Consider the following 12,843-nt stretch of genomic DNA (forward strand, 5'->3'; position numbering starts at 1 on the left):
ACACTTGCTCGCTCAGTGCTCGATCAGGCTTGATCAGGCGAGATTTATATGAGTGCCTCACAGGCCTGAAACACTCACCTGGGAGACGCGGGGTGGCTGAATTCCCAGAATGGCCTTCGATAGGAAAATCACCTCCTTTCCTCCCGACTCATTTCAGAATTGGGTGAAAATCGCAAGACAGTGTTCAGGGGTGCATGGGTACTGCCTACTCCCAGCTGCCTCTCTGTCTTCTTCATGTTAATTTCAAGTCACAAGGAGGGACCATTGCCATTCTGCTCCGCCCACCTAACCAGGAAACCCAGGTTGAGCTTGTCTGCCTGTTGTTGTTGCAGGGGCAGTGCCTTCTCTGCCCAAAAGTGGCAGGAGAGCCTCACTTCAAACGATGAAATCAACTGCTTAAGTAGAAACCAGCATGGTAGTTACAGTGATAAGGTGCAGCTCTAACAGAAGGCGTGACTGAGATGCCCCTTCCAGAAATACATGGAATGCTGATTGAGGGCCCAGCCGGAGGGTTGGTGGATTTCTTTTCATATGCTACAGCAGCTTGCAAAGATAGTGTTGTGGGGAGCTGGCTGTGCAAGCAGAGGAAGATTTAAGGGCAGAAAATAGACCTATCAGAAGTGCGATATGAACCCACAACTACATGAGCAAACCAGGATGCTTAGCTTAACTGAAGATCAAGCTCTCTTGAGGCTGCCGCCTTAGACCACTCGGCCATCCTGACAGCTGAGTCTGTGTTTAGGTCTGACTCCTCAGTCTGCACTTGTCGATGCTGCCGCTTGCAATGTTCCTATCAAGGTGACAGGTTTAAAGGCCCCACAATATAACATGGCCAAGAAAAAAAAAAGAAAAAAACAGAATAAGAAACCAGGCACATGCACGACTACGCAAAGATGCAGATAACTTTTTACCGGCCTGCAATAGTAATACAAGTTTTACACAGGTCACAAGTTTTTAAAGGCCATCCCTGAGTGAGACTAAGCTTTTAGGGAGCAAACACAAAAGCAGACACTGCCCATTGTTTCTGCCCGGTTTCGAACCGGGGACCTTTCGCATGTTAGGCGAACGTGATAACCACTACACTACAGAAACAAGCATGAGGGCTTGACTGAAGGAGCAAAATTCCCCTCATATGTTTGCCCGATTGCCTCTATACTTGATCAGCAGTTGCTCGCAAAGCGAGGAGTAAGTGTGAAAATTGCAGCGTTGTCAGCCAGCAAGCGTACACTCAGATGTACTGAAAAGTCACAGCTGCGGGTAGAGACAAATATCTGATGCCTAAATGCCTGAAACCAGAGCCTGTGAAAGCATCACACAGAGCACACTGAAAGCAAGCAGGAAGGAAGCCAAGGCATGGTGATCCTTTTTTTCTCCTGAGGCTAAAAATATTTTGCACAACAATGCTTTGAGTGGAATGAGGAATCTTCAAGCTTTGTGTATTTTGAGTAAAATTTGTGTGTTTTCTGCGAAAAAGGGTGTGTTGGGGATTTGGACCCGGACACCAACGAGCGAGGGCACAGAAGCACCACTGCTCAGACCCTGCTCCTAGGGTTGAGGGCAGAGAGTGGGCGAATACATCGCAAGGCAAGAAAATGCACATGGTTCTCTCTTCTGCAATATGACTAGAATCATTTCCATGGTCGTCATCCAACATGACATAAAACGCCTCTATCCTTTAGACCTTTTGGCCCATAATTACAAGAGGATGACTGAGTGAGATGCTCTGCCAAATTTGGCAGCCTCGCACTCAGTCATTTTCAAAATGCAGGGAAGCGCCGTATTTAGTAGAATACAGCGCACCCCTGTGCTTCCCTCTGCGCCAGCTCTAAATTAGCTGCCGAGCACCAACGCAGCCATCCTTGCGCCATGGTACAAGGATGGCTGCGTGGAGGGGGAAATTGTTTTTGTTCAGGAAGGCACACCTTCCTGCACAACAGAAATCTTCAGTGGCGATATGTTCGTGCAGCACACATAGAAAGAGCAAAAATGAGGAGAAATGAAAACATTTCTGCTCGTTTCTCCACTATAACGACACCCATTGTATGGTGCTTGGTTTTTGGCGCTGCCACAGATTTACAAAAACTCGTAAAACTGGAGCAGCATCAAAATGCTATGGTGTTGCAGTGGCCCACCCAGAGCAACGCCCATTGCACGCCCCTTCCAGGGAAAGGGCTGCGTGTGAAGGGGCCGTATTTACAAGGTGGTGTTAAGCCACAAAACGTGGTTGAACGGCGTCTTGTAAATACGGCACAGTACATAGTGCCACCGGGGCGTCACTAAAGATGATGTGCCGGTGGCGATAGGGCCTTGTAAGTCTGGCCCTTTCTTTGCTCAAGGTGTATGTTCTTGGTGAAGGTAGGAAAGCCATTTTCGCTCTCATACCTTCCTTCCTTGGCTGGCTTGACCACAGTAGGCCCAGGCTTCAATGGAAAGGTCAAAAAGGGAGCAACTGACTGCCGTAAGGTGTATCGTCTTCTCTTGGTGAGTTGAGACTGATGCCCTTGGAGCGTAGTACCTCACGATGGTGAGGGATAGACACAGCCTCTTTAATTTCAATTTACCTGTCAGGTGAGGTGGTAAATGCAAATAATGTGATAAAGCACAGCAACTTGCTGTTTCTGCCTGGCCTCGAACCAGGGCCCTTTCGCGTGTAAGGCGAACGTGATAACCACTACACTACAGAAACAGACATGCCTGCTTATTTGCTTCATGTGGCTATGCATTGGACTGGAACCACTGCACTGGAAACAGACACACCTGCTTTCTTTATGTGGCTATGCTTTGGACTGGAATGCAAGGACTAAGGGACAATATTCATGACGCTCAAAGCTGAGCCTTTCTGACAGGATCTCTTCCTTTGGAAGAAAGGAACTGGGATCACTTTCATTCCAAGAGGTGATTTCAAAACCAGCCCTGCAATTACTTTGGAGAAGCACTGTGCATTTCATGTTCCAACGAGAAGTGCTGCTCCAACACAAAAAAGCAGTTAGAAAGAAATCCCGCACTCCTTCATCATGCCGAACTGCCTCGACACCAGTAGAAAGCATGCAATGCATTCCACCATGGCATCTTACAAGAGTGGAAAGCAGAAAAACTCCTGTTTAAAAACAGATCGAACCTATGAAGGCACGGGCTCGTCCGGGATTTGAACCCGGGACCTCTCACACCCAAAGCGAGAATCATACCCCTAGACCAACGAGCCTGCTGCTGCAAAAGCCTTTCAAACATCTTCTGAAGTGTCTTTGTGAAAAAGCAGGGCCACTTGGAGACTCTCCTTCTAAGCGTGCCATAGCAATTGATGTTTTGTGCCAAGGGTTTTTTTTTTGCCTCTAGCAAGGCAAGAGGTAGTCAAGAAGCCCTATGCTAGCAAGCTGAACTGTGGCGCTGATGAGAAAAGCAGACCCTTTCTGGTAGTTGTACGCCTCCGCAGGACCTGGGCCCTTGCACCGTAGACTTCCAGACCAGAAGCACTGAAGGGCCTGCCATCTCTTGCGCCTGAGCCAGAGGAGCATGCCTCTTGTATTCAAGCACAATTGATCGCTCAGTGCTCGATCAGGCGAGATTTATATGAGTGCCTCACAGGCCTGAAACACTCACCTGGGAGACGCGGGGTGGCTGAATTCCCAGAATGGCCTTCGATAGGAAAATCACCTCCTTTCCTCCCGACTCATTTCAGAATTGGGTGAAAATCGCAAGACAGTGTTCAGGGGTGCATGGGTACTGCCTACTCCCAGCTGCCTCTCTGTCTTCTTCATGTTAATTTCAAGTCACAAGGAGGGACCATTGCCATTCTGCTCCGCCCACCTAACCAGGAAACCCAGGTTGAGCTTGTCTGCCTGTTGTTGTTGCAGGGGCAGTGCCTTCTCTGCCCAAAAGTGGCAGGAGAGCCTCACTTCAAACAATGGAATCAACTGCTTAAGTAGAAACCAGCATGGTAGTTACAGTGATAAGGTGCAGCTCTAACAGAAGGCGTGACTGAGATGCCCCTTCCAGAAATACATGGAATGCTGATTGAGGGCCCAGCCGGAGGGTTGGTGGATTTCTTTTCATATGCTACAGCAGCTTGCAAAGATAGTGTTGTGGGGAGCTGGCTGTGCAAGCAGAGGAAGATTTAAGGGCAGAAAATAGACCTATCAGAAGTGCGATTTGAACCCACAACTACATGAGCAAACCAGGATGCTTAGCTTAACTGAAGATCAAGCTCTCTTGAGGCTGCCGCCTTAGACCACTCGGCCATCCTGACAGCTGAGTCTGTGTTTAGGTCTGACTCCTCAGTCTGCACTTGTCGATGCTGCCGCTTGCAATGTTCCTATCAAGGTGACAGGTTTAAAGGCCCCACAATATAACATGGCCAAGAAAAAAAAAAGTAAAAAACAGAATAAGAAACCAGGCACATGCACGACTACGCAAAGATGCAGATAACTTTTTACCGGCCTGCAATAGTAATACAAGTTTTACACAGGTCACAAGTTTTTAAAGGCCATCCCTGAGTGAGACTAAGCTTTTAGGGAGCAAACACAAAAGCAGACACTGCCCATTGTTTCTGCCCGGTCTCGAACCGGGGACCTTTCGCGTGTTAGGCGAACGTGATAACCACTACACTACAGAAACAAGCATGAGGGCTTGACTGAAGGAGCAAAATTCCCCTCATATGTTTGCCCGATTGCCTCTATACTTGATCAGCAGTTGCTCGCAAAGCGAGGAGTAAGTGTGAAAATTGCAGCGTTGTCAGCCAGCAAGCGTACACTCAGATGTACTGAAAAGTCACAGCTGCGGGTAGAGACAAATATCTGATACCTAAATGCCTGAAACCAGAGCCTGTGAAAGCATCACACAGAGCACACTGAAAGCAAGCAGGAAGGAAGCCAAGGCATGGTGATCCTTTTTTTCTCCTGAGGCTAAAAATATTTTGCACAACAATGCTTTGAGTGGAATGAGGAATCTTCAAGCTTTGTGTATTTTGACTAAAATTTGTGTGTTTTCTGCTAAAAAGGGTGTGTTGGGGATTTGGACCCGGACACCAACGAGCGAGGGCACAGAAGCACCACTGCTCAGACCCTGCTCCTAGGGTTGAGGGCAGAGAAAGGGCGAATACATCGCAAGGCAAGAAAATGCACATGGTTCTCTCTTCTGCAATATGACTAGAGTCATTTCCATGGTCGTCATCGAACATGACATAAAACGCCTCTATCCTTTAGACCTTTTGGCCCATAATTACAAGAGGATGACTGAGTGAGACGCTCTGCCAAATTTGGCAGCCTCGCACTCAGTCATTTTCAAAATGCAGGGAAGCGCGTATTTAGTAGAATACAGCGCACCCCTGTGCTTCCCTCTGCGCCAGCTCTAAATTAGCTGCCGAGCACCAACGCAGCCATCCTTGCGCCATGGTACAAGGATGGCTGCGTGGAGGGGGAAATTGTTTTTGTTCAGGAAGGCACACCTTCCTGCACAACAGAAATCTTCAGTGGTGATATGTTCGTGCAGCACACATAGAAAGAGCAAAAATGAGGAGAAATGAAAACATTTCTGCTCGTTTCTCCACTATAACGACACCCATTGTATGGCGCTTGGATTTTGGCGCTGCCACAGATTTACAAAAACTCGTAAAACTGGAGCAGCATCAAAATGCTATGGTGTTGCAGTGGCCCACCCAGAGCAACGCCCATTGCACGCCCCTTCCAGGGAAAGGGCTGCGTGTGAAGGGGCCGTATTTACAAGGTGGTGTTAAGCCACAAAACGTGGTTGAACGGCGTCTTGTAAATACGGCACAGTACATAGTGCCACCGGGGCGTCACTAAAGATGATGTGCCGGTGGCGATAGGGCCTTGTAAGTCTGGCCCTTTCTTTGCTCAAGGTGTATGTTCTTGGTGAAGGTAGGAAAGCCATTTTCGCTCTCATACCTTCCTTCCTTGGCTGGCTTGACCACAGTAGGCCCAGGCTTCAATGGAAAGGTCAAAAAGGGAGCAACTGACTGCCGTAAGGTGTATCGTCTTCTCTTGGTGAGTTGAGACCGATGCCCTTGGAGCGTAGTACATCACGATGGTGAGGGATAGACACAGCCTCTTTAATTTCAATTTACCTGTCAGGTGAGGTGGTAAATGCAAATAATGTGATAAAGCACAGCAACTTGCTGTTTCTGCCTGGCCTCGAACCAGGGACCTTTCGCGTGTAAGGCGAACGTGATAACCACTACACTACAGAAACAGACATGCCTGCTTACTTGCTTCATGTGGCTATGCATTGGACTGGAACCACTGCACTGGAAATAGACACACCTGCTTTCTTTATGTGGCTATGCTTTGGACTGGAATGCAAGGACTAAGGGACAATATTCATGACGCTCAAAGCTGAGCCTTTCTGACAGGATCTCTTCCTTTGGAAGAAAGGAACTGGGATCACTTTCATTCCAAGAGGTGATTTCAAAACCAGCCCTGCAATTACTTTGGAGAAGCACTGTGCATTTCATGTTCCAACGAGAAGTGCTGCTCCAACACAAAAAAGCAGTTAGAAAGAAATCCCGCACTCCTTCATCATGCCGAACTGCCTCGACACCAGTAGAAAGCATGCAATGCATTCCACCATGGCATCTTACAAGAGTGGAAAGCAGAAATACTCCTGTTTAAAAACAAATCAAACCTATGAAGGCACGGGCTCGTCCGGGATTTGAACCCGGGACCTCTCACACCCAAAGCGAGAATCATACCCCTAGACCAACGAGCCTGCTGCTGCAAAACCCTTTCAAACATCTTCTGAAGTGTCTTTGTGAAAAAGCAGGGCCACTTGGAGACTCTCCTTCTAAGCGTGCCATAGCAATTGATGTTTTGTGCCAAGGGTTTTTTTTTTGCCTCTAGCAAGGCAAGAGGTAGTCAAGAAGCCCTATGCTAGCAAGCTGAACTGTGGCGCTGATGAGAAAAGCAGACCCTTTCTGGTAGTTGTACGCCTCCGCAGGACCTGGGCCCTTGCACCGTAGACTTCCAGACCAGAAGCACTGAAGGGCCTGCCATCTCTTGCGCCTGAGCCAGAGGAGCATGCCTCTTGTATTCAAGCACACTTGCTCGCTCAGTGCTCGATCAGGCTTGATCAGGCGAGATTTATATGAGTGCCTCACAGGCCTGAAACACTCACCTGGGAGACGCGGGGTGGCTGAATTCCCAGAATGGCCTTCGATAGGAAAATCACCTCCTTTCCTCCCGACTCATTTCAGAATTGGGTGAAAATCGCAAGACAGTGTTCAGGGGTGCATGGGTACTGCCTACTCCCAGCTGCCTCTCTGTCTTCTTCATGTTAATTTCAAGTCACAAGGAGGGACCATTGCCATTCTGCTCCGCCCACCTAACCAGGAAACCCAGGTTGAGCTTGTCTGCCTGTTGTTGTTGCAGGGGCAGTGCCTTCTCTGCCCAAAAGTGGCAGGAGAGCCTCACTTCAAACGATGGAATCAACTGCTTAAGTAGAAACCAGCATGGTAGTTACAGTGATAAGGTGCATCTCTAACAGAAGGCGTGACTGAGATGCCCCTTCCAGAAATACATGGAATGCTGATTGAGGGCCCAGCCGGAGGGTTGGTGGATTTCTTTTCATATGCTACAGCAGCTTGCAAAGATAGTGTTGTGGGGAGCTGGCTGTGCAAGCAGAGGAAGATTTAAGGGCAGAAAATAGACCTATCAGAAGTGCGATATGAACCCACAACTACATGAGCAAACCAGGATGCTTAGCTTAACTGAAGATCAAGCTCTCTTGAGGCTGCCGCCTTAGACCACTCGGCCATCCTGACAGCTGAGTCTGTGTTTAGGTCTGACTCCTCAGTCTGCACTTGTCGATGCTGCCGCTTGCAATGTTCCTATCAAGGTGACAGGTTTAAAGGCCCCACAATATAACATGGCCAAGAAAAAAAAAAGAAAAAAACAGAATAAGAAACCAGGCACATGCACGACTACGCAAAGATGCAGATAACTTTTTACCGGCCTGCAATAGTAATACAAGTTTTACACAGGTCACAAGTTTTTAAAGGCCATCCCTGAGTGAGACTAAGCTTTTAGGGAGCAAACACAAAAGCAGACACTGCCCATTGTTTCTGCCCGGTTTCGAACCGGGGACCTTTCGCATGTTAGGCGAACGTGACAACCACTACACTAAAGAAACAAGCCTGAGGGCTTGACTGAAGGAGCAAAATTCCCCTCATATGTTTGCCCGATTGCCTCTATACTTGATCAGCAGTTGCTCGCAAAGCGAGGAGTAAGTGTGAAAATTGCAGCGTTGTCAGCCAGCAAGCGTACACTCAGATGTACTGAAAAGTCACAGCTGCGGGTAGAGACAAATATCTGATGCCTAAATGCCTGAAACCAGAGCCTGTGAAAGCATCACACAGAGCACACTGAAAGCAAGCAGGAAGGAAGCCAAGGCATGGTGATCCTTTTTTTCTCCTGAGGCTAAAAATATTTTGCACAACAATGCTTTGAGTGGAATGAGGAATCTTCAAGCTTTGTGTATTTTGAGTAAAATTTGTGTGTTTTCTGCGAAAAAGGGTGTGTTGGGGATTTGGACCCGGACACCAACGAGCGAGGGCACAGAAGCACCACTGCTCAGACCCTGCTCCTAGGGTTGAGGGCAGAGAGTGGGCGAATACATCGCAAGGCAAGAAAATGCACATGGTTCTCTCTTCTGCAATATGACTAGAATCATTTCCATGGTCGTCATCCAACATGACATAAAACGCCTCTATCCTTTAGACCTTTTGGCCCATAATTACAAGAGGATGACTGAGTGAGATGCTCTGCCAAATTTGGCAGCCTCGCACTCAGTCATTTTCAAAATGCAGGGAAGCGCCGTATTTAGTAGAATACAGCGCACCCCTGTGCTTCCCTCTGCGCCAGCTCTAAATTAGCTGCCGAGCACCAACGCAGCCATCCTTGCGCCATGGTACAAGGATGGCTGCGTGGAGGGGGAAATTGTTTTTGTTCAGGAAGGCACACCTTCCTGCACAACAGAAATCTTCAGTGGCGATATGTTCGTGCAGCACACATAGAAAGAGCAAAAATGAGGAGAAATGAAAACATTTCTGCTCGTTTCTCCACTATAACGACACCCACTGTATGGTGCTTGGTTTTTGGCGCTGCCACAGATTTACAAAAACTCGTAAAACTGGAGCAGCATCAAAATGCTATGGTGTTGCAGTGGCCCACCCAGAGCAACGCCCATTGCACGCCCCTTCCAGGGAAAGGGCTGCGTGTGAAGGGGCCGTATTTACAAGGTGGTGTTAAGCCACAAAACGTGGTTGAACGGCGTCTTGTAAATACGGCACAGTACATAGTGCCACTGGGGCGTCACTAAAGATGATGTGCCGGTGGCGATAGGGCCTTGTAAGTCTGGCCCTTTCTTTGCTCAAGGTGTATGTTCTTGGTGAAGGTAGGAAAGCCATTTTCGCTCTCATACCTTCCTTCCTTGGCTGGCTTGACCACAGTAGGCCCAGGCTTCAATGGAAAGGTCAAAAAGGGAGCAACTGACTGCCGTAAGGTGTATCGTCTTCTCTTGGTGAGTTGAGACCGATGCCCTTGGAGCGTAGTACCTCACGATGGTGAGGGATAGACACAGCCTCTTTAATTTCAATTTACCTGTCAGGTGAGGTGGTAAATGCAAATAATGTGATAAAGCACAGCAACTTGCTGTTTCTGCCTGGCCTCGAACCAGGGACCTTTCGCGTGTAAGGCGAACGTGATAACCACTACACTACAGAAACAGACATGCCTGCTTATTTGCTTCATGTGGCTATGCATTGGACTGGAACCACTGCACTGGAAACAGACACACCTGCTTTCTTTATGTGGCTATGCTTTGGACTGGAATGCAAGGACTAAGGGACAATATTCATGACGCTCAAAGCTGAGCCTTTCTGACAGGATCTCTTCCTTTGGAAGAAAGGAACTGGGATCACTTTCATTCCAAGAGGTGATTTCAAAACCAGCCCTGCAATTACTTTGGAGAAGCACTGTGCATTTCATGTTCCAACAAGAAGTGCTGCTCCAACACAAAAAAGCAGTTAGAAAGAAATCCCGCACTCCTTCATCATGCCGAACTGCCTCGACACCAGTAGAAAGCATGCAATGCATTCCACCATGGCATCTTACAAGAGTGGAAAGCAGAAATACTCCTGTTTAAAAACAGATCGAACCTATGAAGGCACGGGCTCGTCTGGGGTTTGAACCCGGGACCTCTCACACCCAAAGCGAGAATCATACCCCTAGACCAACGAGCCTGCTGCTGCAAAAGCCTTTCAAACATCTTCTGAAGTGTCTTTGTGAAAAAGCAGGGCCACTTGGAGACTCTCCTTCTAAGCGTGCCATAGCAATTGATGTTTTGTGCCAAGGGTTTTTTTTTTGCCTCTAGCAAGGCAAGAGGTAGTCAAGAAGCCCTATGCTAGCAAGCTGAACTGTGGCGCTGATGAGAAAAGCAGACCCTTTCTGGTAGTTGTACGCCTCCGCAGGACCTGGGCCCTTGCACCGTAGACTTCCAGACCAGAAGCACTGAAGGGCCTGCCATCTCTTGCGCCTGAGCCAGAGGAGCATGCCTCTTGTATTCAAGCACAATTGCTCGCTCAGTGCTCGAACAGGCGAGATTTATATGAGTGCCTCACAGGCCTGAAACACTCACCTGGGAGACGCGGGGTGGCTGAATTCCCAGAATGGCCTTCGATAGGAAAATCACCTCCTTTCCTCCCGACTCATTTCAGAATTGGGTGAAAATCGCAAGACAGTGTTCAGGGGTGCATGGGTACTGCCTACTCCCAGCTGCCTCTCTGTCTTCTTCATGTTAATTTCAAGTCACAAGGAGGGACCATTGCCATTCTGCTCCGCCCACCTAACCAGGAAACCCAGGTTGAGCTTGTCTGCCTGTTGTTGTTGCAGGGGCAATGCCTTCTCTGCCCAAAAGTGGCAGGAGAGCCTCACTTCAAACGATGGAATCAACTGCTTAAGTAGAAACCAGCATGGTAGTTACAGTGATAAGGTGCAGCTCTAACAGAAGGCGTGACTGAGATGCCCCTTCCAGAAATACATGGAATGCTGATTGAGGGCCCAGCCGGAGGGTTGGTGGATTTCTTTTCATATGCTACAGCAGCTTGCAAAGATAGTGTTGTGGGGAGCTGGCTGTGCAAGCAGAGGAAGATTTAAGGGCAGAAAATAGACCTATCAGAAGTGCGATATGAACCCACAACTACATGAGCAAACCAGGATGCTTAGCTTAACTGAAGATCAAGCTCTCTTGAGGCTGCCGCCTTAGACCACTCGGCCATCCTGACAGCTGAGTCTGTGTTTAGGTCTGACTCCTCAGTCTGCACTTGTCGATGCTGCCGCTTGCAATGTTCCTATCAAGGTGACAGGTTTAAAGGCCCCACAATATAACATGGCCAAGAAAAAAAAAAGTAAAAAACAGAATAAGAAACCAGGCACATGCACGACTACGCAAAGATGCAGATAACTTTTTACCGGCCTGCAATAGTAATACAAGTTTTACACAGGTCACAAGTTTTTAAAGGCCATCCCTGAGTGAGACTAAGCTTTTAGGGAGCAAACACAAAAGCAGACACTGCCCATTGTTTCTGCCCGGTCTCGAAACGGGGACCTTTCGCGTGTTAGGCGAACGTGATAACCACTACACTACAGAAACAAGCATGAGGGCTTGACTGAAGGAGCAAAATTCCCCTCATATGTTTGCCCGATTGCCTCTATACTTGATCAGCAGTTGCTCGCAAAGCGAGGAGTAAGTGTGAAAATTGCAGCGTTGTCAGCCAGCAAGCGTACACTCAGATGTACTGAAAAGTCACAGCTGCGGGTAGAGACAAATATCTGATACCTAAATGCCTGAAACCAGAGCCTGTGAAAGCATCACACAGAGCACACTGAAAGCAAGCAGGAAGGAAGCCAAGGCATGGTGATCCTTTTTTTCTCCTGAGGCTAAAAATATTTTGCACAACAATGCTTTGAGTGGAATGAGGAATCTTCAAGCTTTGTGTATTTTGACTAAAATTTGTGTGTTTTCTGCTAAAAAGGGTGTGTTGGGGATTTGGACCCGGACACCAACGAGCGAGGGCACAGAAGCACCACTGCTCAGACCCTGCTCCTAGGGTTGAGGGCAGAGAAAGGGCGAATACATCGCAAGGCAAGAAAATGCACATGGTTCTCTCTTCTGCAATATGACTAGAGTCATTTCCATGGTCGTCATCGAACATGACATAAAACGCCTCTATCCTTTAGACCTTTTGGCCCATAATTACAAGAGGATGACTGAGTGAGACGCTCTGCCAAATTTGGCAGCCTCGCACTCAGTCATTTTCAAAATGCAGGGAAGCGCCGTATTTAGTAGAATACAGCGCACCCCTGTGCTTCCCTCTGCGCCAGCTCTAAATTAGCTGCCGAGCACCAACGCAGCCATCCTTGCGCCATGGTACAAGGATGGCTGCGTGGAGGGGGAAATTGTTTTTGTTCAGGAAGGCACACCTTCCTGCACAACAGAAATCTTCAGTGGCGATATGTTCGTGCAGCACACATAGAAAGAGCAAAAATGAGGAGAAATGAAAACATTTCTGCTCGTTTCTCCACTATAACGACACCCATTGTATGGCGCTTGGATTTTGGCGCTGCCACAGATTTACAAAAACTCGTAAAACTGGAGCAGCATCAAAATGCTATGGTGTTGCAGTGGCCCACCCAGAGCAACGCCCATTGCACGCCCCTTCCAGGGAAAGGGCTGCGTGTGAAGGGGCCGTATTTACAAGGTGGTGTTAAGCCACAAAACGTGGTTGAACGGCGTCTTGTAAATACGGCACAGTACATAGTGCCACCGGGGCGTCAC

At 48.2% G+C, this 12,843-nt stretch overlaps 8 non-coding genes across 8 annotated transcripts; all 8 read right to left on the reverse strand.

Annotated features, from left to right (window-relative positions):
- Nucleotides 1–1,019: 1,019 nt before the first annotated feature.
- Nucleotides 1,020–1,092, reverse strand: TRNAV-AAC (transfer RNA valine (anticodon AAC)). Its single transcript has one exon. It is a non-coding gene; the product is annotated as a tRNA-Val (tRNA).
- Nucleotides 1,093–2,613: 1,521 nt separating this feature from the next.
- On the reverse strand, nt 2,614–2,686 carry TRNAV-UAC (transfer RNA valine (anticodon UAC)). Its single transcript has one exon. It is a non-coding gene; the product is annotated as a tRNA-Val (tRNA).
- Nucleotides 2,687–3,130: 444 nt separating this feature from the next.
- TRNAP-UGG (transfer RNA proline (anticodon UGG)) lies at nt 3,131–3,202 on the reverse strand. Its single transcript has one exon. It is a non-coding gene; the product is annotated as a tRNA-Pro (tRNA).
- Nucleotides 3,203–4,538: 1,336 nt separating this feature from the next.
- On the reverse strand, nt 4,539–4,611 carry TRNAV-AAC (transfer RNA valine (anticodon AAC)). The gene has a single exon. It is a non-coding gene; the product is annotated as a tRNA-Val (tRNA).
- A 1,520-nt stretch (nt 4,612–6,131) lies between these two features.
- Nucleotides 6,132–6,204, reverse strand: TRNAV-UAC (transfer RNA valine (anticodon UAC)). The gene has a single exon. It is a non-coding gene; the product is annotated as a tRNA-Val (tRNA).
- A 444-nt stretch (nt 6,205–6,648) lies between these two features.
- On the reverse strand, nt 6,649–6,720 carry TRNAP-UGG (transfer RNA proline (anticodon UGG)). Its single transcript has one exon. It is a non-coding gene; the product is annotated as a tRNA-Pro (tRNA).
- Nucleotides 6,721–9,660: 2,940 nt separating this feature from the next.
- Nucleotides 9,661–9,733, reverse strand: TRNAV-UAC (transfer RNA valine (anticodon UAC)). Its single transcript has one exon. It is a non-coding gene; the product is annotated as a tRNA-Val (tRNA).
- Nucleotides 9,734–11,585: 1,852 nt separating this feature from the next.
- On the reverse strand, nt 11,586–11,658 carry TRNAV-AAC (transfer RNA valine (anticodon AAC)). The gene has a single exon. It is a non-coding gene; the product is annotated as a tRNA-Val (tRNA).
- Nucleotides 11,659–12,843: the final 1,185 nt, after the last annotated feature.

The sequence above is a fragment of the Pleurodeles waltl genome, chromosome 10 (genome assembly GCF_031143425.1).
Source record: "Pleurodeles waltl isolate 20211129_DDA chromosome 10, aPleWal1.hap1.20221129, whole genome shotgun sequence".
In the NCBI taxonomy this organism is placed as follows: domain Eukaryota; kingdom Metazoa; phylum Chordata; class Amphibia; order Caudata; family Salamandridae; genus Pleurodeles; species Pleurodeles waltl.